This window comes from Halichoerus grypus, chromosome 4, assembly GCF_964656455.1.
Source record: "Halichoerus grypus chromosome 4, mHalGry1.hap1.1, whole genome shotgun sequence".
Classification (NCBI taxonomy): domain Eukaryota; kingdom Metazoa; phylum Chordata; class Mammalia; order Carnivora; family Phocidae; genus Halichoerus; species Halichoerus grypus.
The window spans coordinates 121,543,932-121,561,828 of record NC_135715.1 but is presented as its reverse complement, the minus strand read 5'-3'; positions in this window follow the sequence as shown (position 1 = coordinate 121,561,828).

Here is a 17,897-nt window from a genome sequence, read left to right as displayed (position 1 = left end):
TCTGCCACACTTCCTCCCTGCTTCTTCCCAGGTGTCAGCATCTCCTCGTGAGCGGGCTCTCTCTTTCCAAGCCCTCCCTGTGGTGATCCCAAATGTTGTTTATCAGATGGGTGTAATTCAACCCACTAAAATATATCCTTGCCAATGGGATTTGTGCTCTGAACTCCAACCCCCTCTGTCTAGTGACATATGCAGGTTGTTCTCAATCTGCGTCATGAAGATCTGTAGGCAGATGTAGGTGGTATCTAACACATGCAAAATTATTTTTTTGTATTTTTCTTGTATCATTTGGACCCAATGGTAGAAAAGTAATCATTCCTTAGTTATAAAGGATTCAGAGAGACAGTTGGCTATTGGGGCTGTCCTTCGACCCTCATCTGTGTGATGTATCCTGCTCAATGTTTGGAGAGGAAAGAAACCATAGCAGCTTTACATTCTAGAGTTCATTTTTATCCCAGGCATGCCTTATTGTGTTTCTTCAGCTGGGCCACACTAACCTACCACACATTTCTAACTGGCAAACAGGGCAGGAAAGGCAAGACCTGCCTGAATGGAATCTGGAATTATAATCACAGCATTGACTTTCCACTCATGCTAATTTAAAGATGCGGTTGACATTATTTGCCTCTAACATTGAAACATTTTAAAAGTGGCTTCTAGGACTCAGAAAATATAAGCATGTTTTAATTACCTAGCAACCCTCTATAAGTTTAGTAGACAGATGAGAAATATGAGAGAAGAAAATGAGAATATGATTATAATAAAAAAATTTCTTTAAAAAAAATCTCCTCTCTTACCAGGAAGAACAGGAAGCTCCCTACATTTAGGGTTTAGAAAGATCCTCTGTTCAGTTAAATCCTGAACAAAACAAAAAACTCCAAGTGGGTAACCTATGTTATTCCCTCTTATTTTTTACAGAAGGTTGAATCTAAGGTGAATTTCAAAATGATCTGGACACTTTTTCAGATATTCCAGATATTGTTTCAAAACATCATTCATAGTAGTTCAAATAAACTTAAAAAAATGAAGACAAGAAGATGCAGCTTGCTACATCTAAACAAGATCATTTTAGAAATCAAAATCGTGACATTTGAGGAGGATCTAAACTTGGCAGAATTGTGCCTATAAAAGAAACAGTAGATTTTGAAAGTATTGGAAGACATGTGGTTCATAATGGAAGATTTCACCACATGATCAAATCATTTGTTTAAATTTAAAATCTTTCCCCTTCTTCTAAAGGATGTACATTTTGATCTCTATCTTCCTGTTTTCAGATTTGGAGCTGAATACCACTTTAGCTTCAGAAGTATTGTTTTTAATTTTTGCCTAAAAATGTCAGATTTGAGGGGCGCCTAGGTGGCTCAGTCAGTTAAGCAGCTGCCTTCGGCTCAGGTCATGATCCTGGGGTCCTGGGATCGAGCCCCACATCGGGCTCCTTGCTCAGTGGGGAGTCTGCTTCTCCCTCTCCTTCCCGCTTGTGTTCTCACTATCTCTGTCTCTCTCTCTCTCTCTCAAATAAATAAATAAAATCTTCAAAAAATGTCAGATTTGTATTGTCTTTTCATGTATTCAGTGGGTTTGTTGTATTAAATCATAAATCCCAAAGCTTTTCACTGTCCGTCAGTGGATGAGTGAGGATGGCCACTTCTGTTGTGTCCTTGCTGTTTAGTTGTGATTGTCTACCAATTTGAGAGTATTGCCAAGATTACCACATTGTTTTCTAGGAACCCTCCTCAATATCTGTTTTCAAACGTCTAAGTTATTACTTGAAATATCTCTATTGGGTAACATTAAATCAAGGCCCTATTTCATTATGTTAAAAATGACTTTGGGCTTTCATTTGCACATTTCTCTCTTTCTTTTCACTGCACAACCTTCAGAGCGATATCAGGCATAGAATATTGATAGTACAAATTGTGCCAGAATGCTCCAACACATGATTTTTTGGTGTTATTTTAAGCATAAACCTGTTTCTGTAGCATAGTCCATCATGGATTTTTTAAGACTTACATTTAAGAATTGATTATGATTTATCATCTGAAATTCACACTAAATATACTAAATTATTAAACCACTGGCAAATAGTCATCTGCCCCTTGTCCAGAACACATGATGATTTTGCCAGGTCAGGGTAATAGGGTATGTCAGGCTCTCAGTTTGTTCTGAGCCGGCCCCCATTCTCTAACACAGTATTGACTCTGCCTGACCTCCTTCACTTCCTGACCCCAGGAGAACATTTCACTTAGCCACTTCTAATGCGGCTCCTCAGCCCAGAAGGTAGCCATCTTGGACAGAATCCCATGGACTTGCTTCAAACCCACCTACTTTAAGTAGTGATCATTTGGCCTAAGGAGACTTAGGCTTCCTAAGTACACCAACTGCTGAAAAGGACAGGTTGATCTCACAGCCGAACTGTCTCTTCTTACAATCCACCCAGATCCTTGCCTTCAAAATTTTCCAAGCAGGAAGCAGATTCCAATGTCTTTGTTTATCATTGTTCCCAGTCTCCATGGGACACTTTACAAACTCTCCAATCACCTCATCACATCACTCACTTCTGGTTCCCTAAGATCTCCTTAGTTTAGCAAATATTTAGCTGGAAAGTTAAATGTCTGTCTGAATTTCAGGCACTCCAATCTGTCTTTGCTCAAGGGTGGGAAGCAGTTCCTTTCTCTTCTTTATATATCGGGAAAAGGAAAGGAATGACACAACACTCTCCATTCATGATCCATCTCAAATCCCCTTTCCATTTTATTTTCTACTCTATAGAGGCAGGAAGTTGGTCATTGTGATCGATAAAATCGTTATATCGTTTCTGCCATTTTAAATCTAGCATAGGTGTATTTCAGATTGTTTTTTTCAGAAGGTGAGTATGCTTCCTGCCTATGATTTTCATGAGTGGGGCTTCAGCAGAATTTCCACAACAATAGGAAAAGTTCCCTTGACATCCTGTTGCATTCCCTTATTGAGTAGTCAGCAGGTTGGCAATTTTCATGGTTTTGAAAAGAGTTAAATATTCTTATTAAGCAATTACTAACTTTCTGTTCACATGTTTCTGACTAAATTTCTGAAGACTTAATCCCCCGAAGTGATTGAAATACATGTTAAAAGAAATCATGGAGCCATAGCAAGGGATTTCTACCAGAAGTTACCCATGGAGTCAAAAGCCAGAACATCGCAGCTCACTGGAAAAGCTGAAACTCAAATACCAGAAGCAGAAATAAAGTCGAGAATAACAGATTGAGAAGACTAGGGCTTAGTAAAGATGAAATGAGGAATTGATTGGGAATAAGTAAGAGGAGTCTAATGAGAAAACCTGTAAATCTTTGTGGATATTTAAGGTATGTGTTAATGGTTTGTGGTATGCGCATGTATTTGAGTTGGCCTGGTTTAAAGAGCCAGAGCTAACCATGAGAGAAATGAATACATTTTTTCTTATTTAAGTGGATTTTTCAGTTGGAAACCCAAGATGCCTATGAGAATGAAATTTCAAGGCTCCTTACATATCTCTAAGGCTAATAAGCTATATATTAAGCTCCTGGCAAGTTCTTATCTCTTATTTATGGTAACCTAAGCCCATCTATTTTAAACATATAATGCTCTCTGGGAAAGCAACAATAACATATACAATACCATGAACCCCAATGGGTCCAGAAGGCAGATTTAGGCCACAATCTGAAACCAAATTATGAACCAGGAAGTAAAGGAAAAAAAACACTCTAAATGATAAATGATAGTGGAGAGCTTTTTCCAGAAAAGAGGTTGGCACACTTTCAAAATCTTACCCAGGGGCACCTGGGTGGCTCAGTTGGTTAAGCAACTGCCTTCGGCTCAGGTCATGATCCTGGAGTCCTGGGATCGAGTCCCGCGTCGGGCTCCCTGCTCAGCAGGGAGTCTGCTTCTCCCTCTGACCCTCCCCCCTCTCATTCTCTCTGTCTCTCATTCTCTCTCTCTCAAATAAATAAATAAAATCTTTAAAAAAAAAAAAGATTACAAAATCTTACCCAGACAATTGTATACAGAGAGCAGATGAAAAGTGGTAACATAATAACAACCATGAGAAATAACAGCTGATTTCAAAGAAGGCTAGAGGACTTCTTGTGTAAAGGAGAAGCAGATTAGGGACAATTTACCCAGAACAAGGCATGTCTCATGAATTCCTACGTTCAATAATTCATAATCAAAATGATAACCCTGAAGTTGTCATTATAGAAGTTAAGCAATTTTCTCAAAAAAAGGTGGTTTTCAAAGAGTGATATTGTTAAAGGGATTTGTTTCAAAATTTATGCTAAATAGTTGATCTTCCTAATAATGCTAGACATATTATATTTTACTACTTGTCTTCCAGATGATACATTTGAATCTTTGAAGGCTTGGTTGGAAAATGACTGGCAGATTGCTGATGAGGAAAGTCATGAATTTTGAATTCCTGTGTCTCACCAACACAAAGAAATATAACTGATGAGTGGCTATATTTGGAATTGTGGTAAAGGGAAGGGGCAGAGTCTGAGGTTTTTTAGTCATTGCAAGCCTGTAGGGTTAGATCCTGATCTATGAAATCTTTAAAACCAGATTTCTCATTGCCAATCAATGAGTGGTACTTGCTGAATTTTGTGGTGTGGGTCTCCATTTTTATCCAGTGCCCAGGTTATGGAGGTCAAGATTAAGAAGTTAGTTTAGGAAAGAGGAATGGAGCCAGAAAGAACTAGGACTCAGTTATGTCTAGAGGACCAGCTAATTTGAGGGACCTCTAATATGATTGCTGTGGCTGCTTGTATTCTGCTCCTCACCACAGAAGCCTTCATCATAAGACTGAATAGTGAGAGCAGTAGAAACCAGTACTTTCATCTTCTTCTTTTTGCCTTGGCTGCAAGAGAGTTCACAACTAAAGTAGGTGCTGAAATATGGCAGCCACCTTTTGCCACATTAAAAAAAAATTGCAACTATTTCAGGTTGTGCCAAATTGCTTATTTTTTCCCTTTATTGTGGTCTTAATGGGTTGGCTCTTTGTCTTCTATTGTATGTCTTTTATAGTAAATTTTTATGGAAAATTAACATGAAGCACTCCATAGGTTTCTTGCAATAGAAAGAAATTTTTAAAAGGAGATAGCAGGAGGGGAAGAATGAAGGGGGGGAATTGGAGGGGGAGATGAACCATGAGAGACGATGGACTCTGATAATCAAACTGAGGGTTCTAGAGGGCAGGGGGGTGGGAGGATGGGTTAGCCTGGTGATGGGTATTAAAGAGGGCACGTTCTGCATGGAGCACTGGGTGTTATACGCAAACAATGAATCATGAACACTACATCAAAAACTAATGATGTAATGTATGGTGATTAACATAACATAATAAAAAAAAAAAGAAAAAGGAGAGAAAAATTCCAAAAGAGAAAGGAAAGGAAAAAAGGGTAGAATATTTCAAACAATGGAAGGATTGTGATTGTGAAAATGTTAGAAAATGGTGAATGAAACCTAAAAGCTCTCATATGTGTTGAATAAATATTGAAGGCACTTGAGCTATGCCCTTTGAAACACAAATTGCCCTGGGTCATAATACTCAATCCATTAGATGCATTGTGGCTTGTCTGTGGTGATATTGCCTTGAACTGGGCACAGTTGTATTCTTACTCATTCATCATTGACTTGGTCCTTAGTGAAATGCAGATAGATTGGATTTTGACTTTGGATGTGATATTTGCATAATATATAATCATGAAATATTTTTTCCTTCTTCCTTCCCTCCCTTCATTCCTTCCTTTCTTTCTTTTGACATAAGGGAGAGAATTTTTCTTTCCCTATGGTCCATACACAGCTTCTTTCATTAGGGCATGGTGTATAATTTTAGTTCTGTTTTTGAGTTATTGAGAAATTACAGGATTGTGATTAGTATGCCTTGCTTTTGGCATTGTAGGCACAAGATTTAAGAGTGAATGTTTCTTAGGATGAAATGCAAGATAAAAAGATTTTTTTTTTTTTTTAAATTTTAAGGAGTGCAATTATATGGACTCAACTGATGAAGTAATTTACTGGTAAAGTAATTTCAGTGAGTTCTAAACTGGGGTGGGATTAGTCTATGAACTGAAAGGATAGTGCTTCTCAGTTCCACTGCCTCTTCACTTTAGAGGATTTTCAACCTGATTATTTTAGGTAACTAAGCAATTGTAAAATTAAATATATTTATATAATAAAAATGCTTCGGTTTAAAGGAGGCTGGACTACCTTATATTATCATTTTGAGCTTAATCTTTCTAGTATGGCTCCCAATTCCTGTTCATCATTCTTCCAAGAATTTAGTTCCTATTTTTGAATTATTTTTATTATTCTTCTCTGGGTTATTTAAATTCTCTCTATATACCAACAGTAAAGTAGCAGTAGTTTCCATAAGAATTGCTAAGTTATATAAAAATAGGCAAAAGACAGGAGAACCAAGACTGCTTAGCATCACATTTTAGTCCTTCAACATTTATTCCAGACTTAACTATATTAATATGTACTTGTTTATCTCTATAAATGATAATATCAAGCAAAATCTAAGAAGTAACTTTTCATGAGATATATGTATAGGTGTTATCAGTAGGTTGGCTTTAAGTTTGGGACAGGGAAAGATAAACGTAATCTGCAAGTTAAGAGCAGGGAAGGATTATGAACAACTGATGAGCTGTGTACAGACAATATGAGTTATGTCTCTAGTCAAGTAGCTAAATAACTTAATGATCATACTTTGACTTTTATGATGTTAACCAAAAATTCTTTAAACTTCAATCTTCTCATGTGTTAAATAAGATAAAACATACACTCATGGAACTGAGTTGGAGATTACCTGAGTGGTATATAGCTAAAGATAATCTGAGTGGTGGTAGAATGAGTTGCTTCTCAAAAGGTTTTTATGTCCTTCTTGTAAACAGAATTTTGGCAAATCTACTTAATTGGTCCTTTAGTTGTGCCCAGTCTTGATGAACCTGAGTCATAGGGTGAACATAGCTTAGCGTAGGATGGGAAGAATTCTATAAATATATCCATGTTATGATTTTTTAAGATTCCAAATTATCTTTTTACTCTATTCATTTGGAAACTTGCTATATATTTTTACCATTATGATCTCAGATATATTTTCTTATTCATATCATTCACTATAAATTGATAAAAACATCTTGAAAATTCTTGGCTTTGGTTTATGCTATCCAAACAACTTATTGGAGGAGAAATATGTAAGGTTACCTATATTTTGCAACTTTGTAAAAATGTCTTGGATAGGTTATGATATCCAGGGTTTTTCCCTCTATAACAGTATTTTAGTTGTGGGTAGGGAACAGAAGGTGGTGGTCACCACAGAGAAGAGTGCAGTTTTGAGTATGGGTGAGTACATGTGTATGGGTGTATATTTGAATGAGAGTAGTGGCTAAACAGAGTGCTACTTAGTATTGATGAGGTGAACTTTCAGCATTTACTGTGTATTTCATGAAAATGTATTAAAGACATGTTAATATATTTTTCTTGATTTTTTTTCTGAATCACCATGAAAATAAACCCCAAATCTTTGGCAAAGTCAAATGATATTTTATGTTTTTTTATTTGTACAAATGTTACTGGAGCCATCAAGCTACTATAAAAGATTAAGTTACTTTGATAGGGCTTACTTTTCCAAAGCCATTAATGTTTTGTTTTTCAGTGCACTGTCTTATTCAAGGTATTTACAAATTAATCTCATTTAAAAAAATAGAATCATGATATAAATGTGCATTTGTGCATGTACTATTCTTTGAATATAGGACAAAACCTGGGTAATGGTATAGTTTGCCTCTTTATGCATTCCATGATAATTGAAAGTAATTTTTTTTTTAAGATTTTATTCATTTATTCATGAGAGACAGAGAGAGAGAGAGAGGCAGAGGGAGAAGCAGGCTCCCAAGGAGCAGGGAGCCCGATGCGGGGCTCGATCCCAGGACTCTGGGATCATGACCTGAGCCGAAGGCAGACGCTTAACCATCTGAGCCACCCAGGCGCCCCGAAAGTAATTCTTATGAAAAAACACAGTGAACTTCAGGATGTAAATGAAAATAAAATCAAGGCTTAGTAATTTGTGCAGAGGTTGTGTTTCATTAATATGTGTCTCCTATAAGCAGACAGCATGTAAAAATAGATGGCATATCTGACCAAGAGTTTAAAATTAAAAATTATACATAAAATGTGTGTTAAATTAATTAGGGAATTAATTGAGAAGCATGAGTTAAGGAGAAAACTGGTTGATGTTGTACAACATTTGATAATCAGAGTCGTTTTTCTACAATTGTTAAATGTAATTTATCTCATAATGTTATCCTTTGGTAAATTGTTACAACATTGTATGATATATGTAGCTTATTAACAGTTTCATTAATTGCTATTAGAGAAACGAAGCTATGAAAGCTGGTGCACATAGGAACAAATGTTGAGGCAGATGGTTGAAATTAGTGAAATGTGATCAGTTGCTGAACTAGTTTACTTAATTAGCTTTCTACATCAGAATAGTTGAAACAAATTTGTAATATTGTCTTCAGAAAATTGAAATTCAGAGGACAATCATCATATATCATAGTTTTAAAAATAACAAGACAAACAGCAAAGAACTGTGGGCGCTGACCCATGACCACGAGTTTGTTCTGTATTGAGTGGGCTGAACAGTTTAGAATGAGTGGGAATTTTCCCATTAGGGAATACCAATTGCACTGACATCTTTCCACTGCCTGTTAGCAGGGAAAACGGAGAGAGAAGAGCAAGTGGAAGTTGGCCACTGCCCACAAAATTTCCTTGATGCTGTTACTTCTTAGTGAATAATGTTTGAATAATTTTTAGAGAAGCTGAAATAGATTTTTGGAATAAAAATTCTATAAAACAATTTAATCTTCAGTGAGATGCCATAAAATTCTAAGGCATCGAAATTTTAATAATTTTCATGCTCAGGCCATTCTTGGCTATACTACTGGGAATGGGAGGGAAGAATAATTTTTTTCAGGTACTTATCTTCGGTTAATTCTTATAGATTTGAATTTGGCACCAGCACCCATAACATGAACAACAAATAGTTGAAGGTGGTGGAGATTCTGGTGGGAACATGGTTCATATATTGGAGAAAATATATGTTCTGAATTGTTTAATGGAATTCTCCAAATGTGAAGGGAATATTACATGGTTTATACTTGCTGAGGTTTATGTAATTTTGAAACAATTTATTATCACCTCCCACAGGAATGTTTTTCTGTATTTTCTTTTAAAGAGACATTTTCTTTTTTCATGTGTTTGCTCATATGAATCTAAATAATTATAAACATGTATGATCCATTAATGACACAGTTCCCCTTTTCCCTATTAGGATGTAAAGTGTGTTTTTTTTCCTACTAGTTTTAGTTTATAAATTGTTTGATTTAGGAACTACAGAGCTGCTGCTTCTAGTGCTTTGGCTTTGTCATCTTCCCTGCCTTTCTTTCTACCCTTGTACTTGGGAAAGGAGGTAGGGGTAAGATTATTTTATTTATAATACATTTACAGGCCCTGTGCCAAGAACCTTTGAATTTTTTAAGGTTCCAGAGAATATTTGCATCCTGAACTTTAAAAAAAATGTATTTTTAAAATACGAAACCAAAGTTGAAACTGATAAGTTTTTACTTATTTAAAACATGTAATTCAAAAAAATAATCAATTGCTATTTTACTACTCTTCAACAGTAAGATATAAATAGCATTTATTGTGAAAAGTGGGTTTATTTTTATGTTTGTTATGAGGAAAACTCTAATATAAAATGTAGCCATCTGACAAACTACCTTCTTATTTCCATGCTTTTATTCAACAAAGAAAACAAGGTGCATCTTTACCATGAGTTGAAGGCCATTACATTACATTTTAGCTGTTAATTCTAATACTCTTCATAAAGGACAAGAAAATGTTAAGCATGATGCTAACTTACTAAAATTTAGGAATAAAATTTAGGGATCCTAGAATGATTATCTAAAAAATAAAGAAGCTTAATTTTATTCTTACAAATGATGACAAATATAAGACAAAGCTATTACAAATATTCTGCATGTGAAAACTCTAGAGATAAAAGTATACCATAAACCATGTTATCAGGCCAATGATAGTATTATTTTGATATTGAGCAACATGGGACTGGCTCTCTGCAAAATCTGAGTCAGCGAAGCTATTTTTGTAGATTAGAGAGTGTCTTGGTGTTCTAGGTTCTTAGCTTAAAGAATATTATTTAGTTTTTCTCACTGAACTACTAGAGTTGTTGTTGCAAACCCATCATTTTCATGCACTAGATTTGTAAAGCCTTAAGAGTAGAGACATTGCATCATTACTTGTCTTTCCAGTTATTGTAGAAAAAAAAAAAAACAAAACTAACAGGTGTATAATAAACATGCTTGATTCAAAAACTTTTTACTCTAAATGTTGGGAGTACTGGGGAAATCTGCCTCTACTTTGGATATAGATTACTCTTAATTTAACAACAAAAATATGAGATCACCTATAAAATCATAATTTATTTGTTCTCATCAGAGAACTGAGGTTGCAAAGAAACTAGGATCACTGAATTTCAAAGGATGACAAGCCTCTCCAAAGAGAGGAGGGTCACAAAAGATTTGCCTTTGATAGAGCACAGCAAAATGAAGAGGCAATCATACAATCACATAAGAAGAAAACAATTGTGCAATGGTTAATTTTATGTGTCAATTTGACTGGGCGATGAGATGCCCAGATATTTGGTTAAGCATTATTTATTGTTATTGAGTTTTATTATTATTAAAATTATTATTGGATGTGTCTGTGAGCATGGTTTCTGAATAAGATTAACATTTGAATCTGTAGACTGAGTAAAGCAAATTGACCTTTCTTTTTTTTCTTTCTCTTTTCAAATTTTTATTTAAATTCTCTACAATTCAGTGATTCATTACTTACATATAATACCCAGTGCTCATCATAACAAGTGCCCTCCTTAATGCCCATCACCCATCTAGCCTATCCCCCATCCACCTCCCTTCATCAATCCTCAGTTTATTCTCTATCTTTAAGAGTCTCTTATGTTTTTTTTATTTCTCTTTTCTTTTTTCTTTATTTTCCCCCTTCCATATGATCATCTGTTTTCTTTCTTAAATTCCACATATGACTGAAATCATATAATATTTGTCTTTCTCTGACTGATTTATTTTGCTTAGCATCATACAAAGCTTTAGCTCCATCCATGTCACTGCAAATGGCAAGATTTCATTCTTTTTGGTGGCTGAGTAATATTCCGTTGTATATATATACTACATCTTCTTTATCCATTCATCAGTTGTTGGACGTTCAGGCTCTTTCCATAGTTTGGCTATTGTTGATAATGCTGCTATAAACATCAGGGTGCCTGTACCCCTTTGAATTAGCATGTTTGTATCCTTTGGGTCTGTACCTAGTAGTGTAATTGCTGGATTGTAGGGTAGTGCTATTTTTAACTTTTTAAGGAAACTCCATATTGTTTTTGAGTGGATGCATCAGTTTTCATTCCCATCAACAGTGCAAGAGGGTTCCCTTTTCTCCATATCCTCATCAAAACATACTGTTTCTTGTATTGTTAATTTTACCCATTCTGACAGGTGTGAGATAGTATTTCATTGTGGTTTTGATTTGTATTTCCATGATGATGAATGATGTTGAACAAGACACATGAAAAGGTGTTAAAACGCCTTTTTTCTGTTTTTAAAACACTTTAAAAAGATAATTGAGTGTATAAAGCAAAAATAGTAACTATATATTGTGGTGTTTATAACATAAGGCTAAAAAAATATAAAAACAATAGCAAGGAATTAGTGGAAGGAGATAATATTGCATGGTTCTTAAAACATATTGAAATGATATATTTTTGGAAAACATGTGGTGAGAAGATAAAGATGTATATTGCAAATTCTAGAGAAAGCACTAAAAATGAAAACAAAAGGCTATAACTAATAGGCCTATAGTGGAGTAAAATTGAGTCAGAAAATACTCATTTAATCCAAAAGAAGGCAGAAAAAAAGAAAAATAACAAAGAATATATGGCATATTTTAGAAAGCAAATAGTAAAAAGGTAGATTTGGGGCACCTAGGTGGTGCAGTCAGTTAAGCATCTGATTCTTGGTTTCAGCTTGTGATCTCAGGTCCTGGGATCAAGCCCTGCATTGGACTCTGTGCTCAGCATGGAGTCTGCTTGAGATTCTCTCTCCCTCTCCCCCTGCCCTTCCCCCCTGACTTGTTCTCTCTCTCTAAAATAAATAAATAAATCTTTGAAAAGAAAAAAAAAAGGGAAAAAGGTAGATTTAAATACAACCCTATTGATCATTATATTAAATGTAAATGGTGCAAACATGCCATTTAAAAGCTAGATATTATTGAGGCACCTGGGTGGCTCAGTCTGACTCTTGATTTCAGCTCAGGTGATGATCTCAGGGTCATGAGATGAAGCTCTGCATTGGGCTCAATGCTGAATGTTGAGGCTGCTTGAAATTCTCTCTCTTCCTTTCCCTCTGCCCCTCCCGACCACTTGCTCTCTCTTTCTCTAAAAAAAAAAGTAATAAATAAATAAATAAATAAAAGCTAGATATTATTACATTGGATTAACAAGAGCAAGATCCACCTATGGTCTGTCTACAAAAAACTCACTTTAAATATAAAGATATAGATAGATTCAAAGTTAAATGATGGAAAAAGATATATCATATAAACACTAATCAAATAAAGTTGAAGCAGGTATATTAGCATTAGACAAAGTAGACTTCAGAATAAGAAACATTACAAGAGATATAAAGGGACGTTACATAATGATAAAGGGGTCATTTAATCCAGGAACTTTTACAATTCTAAATATGTAATCTTCAAAACTAGAGCTTCAAAATGTTTGAGAAAAAAACTGATAGAACTGAAAGAATAAAGAGACATCCACAATTGTAGTTGGAGATTTCAGCATTTCTCTTTTCATAAATGGCTCATACAGACAAAAAAAAAAAAAAATCAGTAAGAAGACTTGGGCAGTGCTATTAACCATCTTTATCACACTGACATTTATAGACTATTTCAACAAACAATAACAAAATATACATCCTTTTTAAATGCATATGGAACAGTAATGAAGAACATTTTCTGGGCCATTCAAAATGCCAGTCAAAATGCCACAAACGATAAAGAAATAAAACCATACAATTTATGATGTTTAGACCAAAATAAATCAAATTAGAATTTTATACAGAAAGATACTTGGAAAATCCCTAAGTATTTGGAAATTAAACAATGCACTTCAAAATATCCCATAGGTCAAAAAATAAATAACAGATATATTAGAAAATACTTTGGATTGAATGATAATAAAAATATGACATATTAAATTTGGGGGGATGCAGCCAAAGAGCTGCTGAATTGCAAATGTATAGCATCAAGTGGTTTTATTAGAAAAGAAAAAAAGACAATTATTTTTTTTGGATATGACACCAAAAGCACAAGCAACAAAACCAAAAATTAACTAGTGGGACTACTTCAAACTAAAAATCTTCTGCACAGCAAACGGAACAATCAACAAAATGAAAAGTCAAACTGTAGAATGAAAGAAATATTTGCAAACCATATTTTTAAAATTTTTTTTATTGTTATGTTAATCACCATACACTACATCATTAGTTTTTGATGTAGCGTTCCATGATTCATTGTTTGCGTATAACACCCAGTGCTCCATGCAGAACGTGCCCTCTTTAATACCCATCACCAGGCTAACCCATCCTCCCACCCCCCTCCCCTCTAGAACCCTCAGTTTGATTATCAGAGTCCATCATCTCTCATGGTTCGTCTCCCCCTCTGATTCCCCCCCTTCATTCTTCCCCTCCTGATATCTTCTTCTTCTTCTTTTTTTTCTTAACATATATTGCATTATTTGTTTCAGAGGTACAGATCTGTGATTCAACAGTCTTGCACAATTCACAGCACTTACCAGAGCACATGCCCTCCCCAGTGTCTATCACCCAGCCATCCCATCCCTCCCACCCCACCTCCCCCACTCCAGCAACCCTCAGTTTGTTTCCTGAGATTAAGAATTCCTCATATCAGTGAGGTCATATGATACATGTCTTTCTCTGATTGACTTATTCGCTGAGCATAACACCCTTCAGTTCTATCCACATCGTTGCAAATGGCAAGATCTCATTCCTTTTGATGGCTGCATAATATTCCATTGTATATATATACCACATCTTCTTTATCAATTCATCTGTCGATGGACATCTTGGCTCTTTCCACAGTGCAAACTATATTTTTGATTAGGGGTTAATATCCAAAATATATAAAGAATCCATACAACTCAATAGCAGAAAACCCAAACAATCTGATTAAAAAATAGACAGAACTAAATAGACATGTTTTCCAAAGAAGACATCAAAATGGCCAATTTGTACATGAAAAGATGCTCAACATCACTAACCATCAGAAATATGCAAATCAAAACCACAATAAGATACCATCTCACATCTACTAGAATAGCTATTATCAAAAAGACAAGAGATAACATATGCTGGTAGGGACAGGAGAAAAGGGAACCCTTGTGCACTGTTGCTAGAAATGTTAATCGTATACCCAGTGTGAAAAACAGTGTGGAGTTTCCTCAAAAAATTAAAAATAGAACTACCATATGATCCAGCAATCACATTTCTGAGAATATAGCTAAGGAATATGAAATCACTATTTTGAAGAGAAATCTGTATAACCGTGTTTATTGTGGCATTATTTATAACAGCCAACACAGGGACATAACCTAGTGTCCATTGATGGGTGATCAAATAAAGAAAATGAAGGGTGGGAGTAATAAGGAAATTTTGGCCACAGGATATTTCTGGAAATATAATGTACGGTATGGTGACTATAGTTAACAATACTGTGTTAGATATTTGAAAGTTGTTAAGAGGAGAGATTTAATGTTCTCACAATAATAACAAAATGTTAATTATTTGAGGTTAAGGATGTGTTAATGAACCTTATTGTGGTATTTCATAATATATATATGTATCAAACCATCACACCGTATACCTTAAAATTATACAATGTTATATTCAAGTACATCTCAATAAAGCTGTATTTAAGAATAAAGAAGAAAAGGAAAAAAGGGACTAACTCCAATAATCTAATCTTCCACTTAAGACTCCATAAGAACAAAAGAAAACTAAACATAAAGGAAAGAAGGAAGGAAATTATAAAGATAAGAACAAAATCAATAAAATAGACAAAATAAAGCTAATAATGGAAATGAAACCAAAACCTGGTTCTTTGAAAAGATTAATAAAATGAATAAGTATTTAGCCAGACCAAGGAAAAAGAAGATGATGTAGAAATTACAGATATCAGGAATGAAAAACTTACATTATTACAACCCTAAAAGGATATTTTAAAAAATAATAAGAAAATATTATGAGTAATTTTATGGTTATAAATTTGACAACTTAGATAAAGGGAAAAAATTCTTAGAAGATAGAACCTGCCAAATGTCATGCAAGAAGGAATATATAATTTGAATAGTCCTGTATTTATTAAAAACACTGAATTTGTAGTATTTTTAGTTAAAAATCTTTTAACAAAAAACCTCCAGGACTACTTGACTTCACTGGTAAATTCTATTAAACACTTAGTGAAGAAATCATAGCAACATTTCACAAATTCTTCCAGAAAATAAGAGGATAGTCTTCTAAACTCATTTTATGAAATCAATATTACCCTCATATCTTGATACAAAAATTATAGAAAGACACAAGATAAGAAATTATAGACCAAAATATCTCATAATTATAGATAGAAAAATCTTCAACAAAATATTAGTAAATCAAATCTAGCAATACAGAAAAATAATAGAACATAATTACCAGCTTGGATTTATCCCAGCACTACAAGGTTGCCTGAACCATTTAAACATCAATTCATGTACTTCATTGTGTTAAAAGAAGGAAGATTCCTTTCCTAAAAAAGGAAATGGTCAGAACATTATGTTAATGAATATGGAAAAGGATACAAAGTCAACATACAAGAATTAATTGTATTTCTATATACAAGCAACAAACAACTGGAAATTGAAGTAAAAAAAATACCATTTATGTAGCATAAAATACATCAAATACTTAAGAAAAAAATTTTTAAAAATATTTGCAAGACCATTACAGTGAAAAACTATAAAACATTATTGAGAGAAATTAATAAAGACGTAAATAACTAGAAAGCAACACTCTGTTTATGGATCAGAAGATTCAATTTTGATAAAATGTCAATTCTCATCAAAATCCCAGCAGGCTTTTTTTTCCACTTTTTAAAAAATTTAAATTCAATTAGCCAAGGTATAGTACATCATTAGTTTTTGATATAATGTTCAATGATTCACTGAACTGAATATAACACCCAGTGCTCATCATATCATGTGCCCTCTTTAATTCCCATCACCCAGTTACTCCATCCCCCCATCCACCTCCCTTTCCACAGCCCTCAGTTTGTTTCCCGGAGTCAAGAGTCTTATATGGTTTTCTCCCTCAATGATTTCTTCCCATTCAGTTTTTCTTCCCTTCTCCTATTGTCCTCTGCACTATTCCTTATGTTCCACATATGAGTGAAACCATATGATAATAGTGTTTCTCTGATTGACTTATTTCACTTAGCATAATACCTTCCAGTTCCATCCAAGTCTATGTAAATGGTAGAAAGTCATCCTTTCTGATGGCTGAGTAGTAGTCTATCGTATATATGAACCACATCTTCTTTACCCATTCATCCATTGAAGGACATCTTGGCTCCTTCCACAGTTCGGTTATTGTGGACATTGCTGCTATGAACATTGGGGTGCAGGTGCCCCTTCTTTTCACTACATCTGAATCTTTGGGGTAAATACCCAGTAGAGCAACTGCTGGGTCATAGGGTAGTTCTATTTTTAACTTTTTGAGGACCCTCCATACTGTTTTCCAGAGTGGCTGTACCAGCTTGCATTCCCACCAACAGTGTAAGAGGGTCCCCCTTTCTCCACATCCTCGCCAACATCTGTCATTTCCTGACTTGTTAATTTTAGCCATTCTGACTGGTGTAAGGTGGTATCTCATTGTGGTTTTGATTTTTTTTTTAGAAATTGACAAGCTGATTTCAGAATTTATGTGGAAATCAAAAAGACTTAGGTTACCCCAAACAATCAAAATATCCCCACATTTGGAGGATTCACACTACTTGATTTCAAAACGTACCATAAAGTTACACTAAATGAAACAGTGTAGTATTAATTTAAGGATAGACAAATTGAATAATGGAACAGAATTGAATCTATAAATAGACCCACACATATATGGTCAATTGGAGTTTGACAAAAGTGCCAAGGTAAGTTAATGGGAATGAATAGTCTTTTTAACCTGTGAGATTGAAAAACCTCAGATCTAAATGCAAAATAATGAAATTCAACACCCATCTCAGATCATATAAAAAAATTGGCTCAGGGTGCCTGGGTGGCTCAGTCAGTTAAGCGTCTGACTCTTGATTTCAGCTCAGGTCATGATCTCAGGGTCATGAGATTGAGCCCCATGCCAGGCTCCATGCTGGGCGTGGAGCCTACTTGAGATTCTCTCTCTTCCTCTCTCCCCCTCCCCGCCCCCGGGTTCCACACTCTCTCTCAAAAAAAAAAAAAAAAAAAAAAAAAGGATTATTGCTCTAAAATGTAAGACCTAAAGCTAAAATAATTTCCATAAGACAACATAGAAAAATCTTTCTACCTCATGTTTAGCAGAGATTTCTCAGATAGGACACACACACACAAAACATGAATCATGAAAGGAAAATAATTTGAGCATACTATGTTACTTTGAAAAAGTTACTTGCTTAATATGGCTCTCATTTTTCTTATCTATAGACAGAGATAA